This window comes from Octodon degus, unplaced genomic scaffold, assembly GCF_000260255.1.
Source record: "Octodon degus isolate 3935 unplaced genomic scaffold, OctDeg1.0 scaffold00495, whole genome shotgun sequence".
In the NCBI taxonomy this organism is placed as follows: Eukaryota; Metazoa; Chordata; class Mammalia; order Rodentia; family Octodontidae; genus Octodon; species Octodon degus.
Window position 1 is genome coordinate 75,858 of NW_004525071.1, and position 3,784 is coordinate 79,641.

The 3,784-nt window shown below is 47.7% G+C and overlaps 1 pseudogene; it reads right to left on the reverse strand.

Annotated features, from left to right (window-relative positions):
- LOC101590086 overlaps window positions 1–3,784 on the reverse strand; it is a 12,563-nt pseudogene that overhangs the window by 6,433 nt on the left and 2,346 nt on the right.

Sequence of the window (3,784 nt, forward strand, 5' to 3'; positions counted from 1 at the left end):
AGTTCCCATCAAGACATCCCAGTCAGCCCCTCTGTGTGTGGGCCCTCTGTGCTGAGGGCACCAGGCCAGTATCATTGCCTGAGGAACTGTCCTCTTGGGAGAAGCATCTTGGCAGAAGAGCAGAGAAATCCCTATCTCCTGTTCTCAGTAGGAAAAGCCACATCCAGGAAAATAAGTGGCTATTGTGGAGGAAAATGATTTTCTCATGGTATTCATCTACGGTATTTACTGGATCCTAATAAACTGGTTTTGTTCCTAACAGGGAAATGGATCTGTCTGATCTGTGCTTAGTGTGAGCTACTGGCGTCTCAAAGGGACAGAGTGTAGTAGATGGTGACAAGGGTGCAAGCTCCTTCATTGACTCCTGCTTTCATCATTACAGGAACAAAGTGAAAACTCTAAAAGACAGCCAAGGAAACCCAACCATGAGCCCACCCTGGGCTCTGGTTCAACTCTGTTCCACTGCTCCCTCTGCCTTAAGGCAGCTGCAGGAACCAGAGGCACAAAAACATCTTAGGCTGAAAACTCCCCACAGTTCCAGCAAGGGTGGAGCCATGTAGATCCACCAGTCCCAATAATGTGGCAGATGCCACCTCAAGGAAGCGTCCTCAACCTAGCAAAGGTAAGGACAAAAACAGGCTTCTTGTTTCCAATTTGACAGAAAGCTCAAAGTCCACTGCCAGGGCCTGGATCTCTAGAACAGCAGTGATGTCCGAAAACCCAGCCTTGTAAGGGAGGCCCTGCTCACGGCTGACTTGTCCTGGTCCATCTCACATGCTCAGTCCCAGTCAGTGTTCTGGGCAATGAACAGGGATGAGTGGCCCAGTAACTTACTTACTCCCTGGGGACACAGGGGGGTGTGGAAGAAAACAAAAGGCTGGAACCAAGGAGGGAGCAGAGTGGTGTCAGGCATGTGTGAATGGCGCAGGGGACAGAGGGGACAAGGTGATCTCAAGGCTCTACTGCTGTCTACCAGCAGATTGGAGGTGACATCATGCCCTAAGTGGCTCCTCCTTGCTCACCCCAGAGCCCTACCCTATCCAGATCCCAGTTCCAGAGAAAGCATTTTTAACTCCTGCACAGAGGACCAGGTTGGAGAGGGAGCAGAGCTTGCTCCTGATGATCAACTTGTTATCAGTTTCTTGGGTATCTTTGTGTATGTTTACCTCCAACACAGAGGATGAACTGACAGTGGGTGGAAAATAGTGGACAAGAACACTGAGGCTGGCAACATTTCCACACGTGTGTAGCCACAGGAATGTGCCTATAGTAGGGGGGCCCTTGAATGGTTGAGGGACTGCCCTGGGGTCACACAGCCAGGCTTGCCTGGCTCCCAGTGCTGTTTATCCCAAATTCAGAGGACAGATTTATACCACATAAAAGCTGATAGTGCCCTGACCAATTGTCTGTGAGCAGGGATGGTCCAGGAGGAGTCGGTCTGTCCTCACTATTTCTAATATGGGTTTCCCTTCCTGTGGGCCCCGGGGCCTCATGCAAAAAAAGCAGGGCTCAAGAGGCAGGGAGAGGAGCAGCCATTTCCCCAAGAGCAATTCCTGTGCTATGTGGCATATAGGGTAGCACACACACAGCGCCTAAGGCCTCAATCCAGGGGTGGAGTGTCATTCAGCAAGCACAGCTTATCCAGACAAGGGAATGAGCACTGTCCTTACCTGTGGGAGTTGATGGTACCCCAGATGGAGGCAGAAGTAGACACCTAACCCTGGAGTCCAATTGGGGCCTTGCAGCCAAATCCTTTCCCAGGGACTTGGATGCCTGTGTCGGTACCCAGTGTGGAGCCAGCCATGCGTATTGCCAGTGCTGGCAGAATGGGCTGGGCCCTCTGGCACAAAATAGCCTTGTTCCCAGTGGGGACCATGACCATAGGAGTACCCATCTCTGGGTGCTTCTGGGTCCTAATGTGTGTTCTGAAATATAGAGTTGCTGGACAGAGAGCCCCATAGCTTCTGCCAGTAGTAGTTCCATAAGCTGTCTAGGCCAGATGGATCAGGTGAAACAAGGAAATAGCATGCTCCTCTGTTCTCTTGATGCTCAGTCTCCACAAGGGGCCAAGAGGCCGGCAGTGCAGACATCCAGAGACACCTCAGATCTCCTACAGAGACAGCTCACAGAGAAAGCTCATCAACATGTATGTGTGTGTGTGGGTTGTACAGTGAGAACTACCAGTCTTCCCACAGGACCTCATATAGCTCTGAGTTCTTATTTCACTCCAACAGAGACCCTTTCTTCCCCTGACTGCTATTCCAGCCTCTAGATGGCACACAGAATCTTCCCAAGACCTCACTTGTAGGTCTTTTATTGTGATCTGTTGCACCCAGGCAGAATAAGGAAAAGATAGACAAAAATCCAAGAGCTGGTTCAGATGGTAGCCAGAGCGTATGATTGGCAAAATGACTCCCCAGTAAACAGTAAGGCTCTTTATTTATACCTTTACAAAGTTGAAAGACACAAGGCTAATAGCCTGCATTTTCCAGGTAGGATGTTTTTACCCAGACTGAGGTAAATTGTCTGCTTTAGGCAGTGAGGCCTTATCCTGCCTCTCACACAGGCTCAATTCCAGCTTCATCAGCTCCATTCCCAAAACTCACCAGATTTCACAGGCACCCCAGTGTCCTCAATCAGAGACCTCTCAGAGCTCTTAGTCACAAACTAGAGATATATATGGAGACCTCGCTCTGTCAGTAACAGCAGCATAGACAAGCCCAACAGAAACATCTCGTTTGGCACAAAGACCTTCCACTCCCCAGAGATCTATCACTGCCTTTAAAGACCTTCAGTCAGCTCTGAGACCACTCCCCAGAGACCTTGCACAGATTCTTGAGGTTACTCTGTTAGTGCTGAAACTTCAGAGAGAACCCTCAGATTCATCACACACTTTCCACTACATTTTGTGAGTCCCTCCGCACACACCACACTGATATGGTTTCTTCAGAGTCCCTAACTCTGAGCCCTGCACAGACACTACCCACAGGACTCTGGCAGTGACATCATAGTACTCCACAGAGTTCAAATACAGTGAGTCTTTCCAATTCATTCATTCACCCACTCAGTATATGCAGAATGCTTACACCAAAGCATAAAACAGAATACATGAGATATGTCTTAGCTTTTACAGCCCTGCAGGGAGGTTCCTCAAAGATAAAAGCAAGGGAGAGGAAATAATGTGCCTGGGATCCCAAAAGTCGGAAATGGCAGCTGAAGCAGTCTGCCCAAGCAGCCGCACTCTGTATCTCCTGTGCCAAGGACCTCCTGCTCTCCTGTACTGTTTCTCTATATGATCTTATAAATAACTCTATACTTCCCAGTAATCTGCACTCCTTCACAGGTCATGTATATAACAGGGTCACTTTGGATGCAATGTAGTGTGACTAAGGAGACAACTGAAAAAAAAAAAAAAAACTAACAACGGAACAGAGAAAGTACATTAAACTAAAAAAAAAAGAAAAAAAGAACACTGCGGGCAAATGATTAACTACAATGCTTCTTGAAACTTTCCAGTGAGTTGAGGACATAAGGTGACAATGGAAACAAAAACTGCATATGTACTGGCTCTGCTAGACACAATCCCTGTGATCTTCAGCAAGTTATTTGGTGTATGGGATGCTTAGTCTCATCTAAAATACTGAACTTGTAAGGTGAACAATGAATCTATAGGTGAATGGTATCATTAACACTCCCAGGACTGTTGTGAAAATCACACAAAATAATGCATGTGTAAGTGCCCAACATAGGTATAGGTGATACCATATTATTCAAATAATGTTCA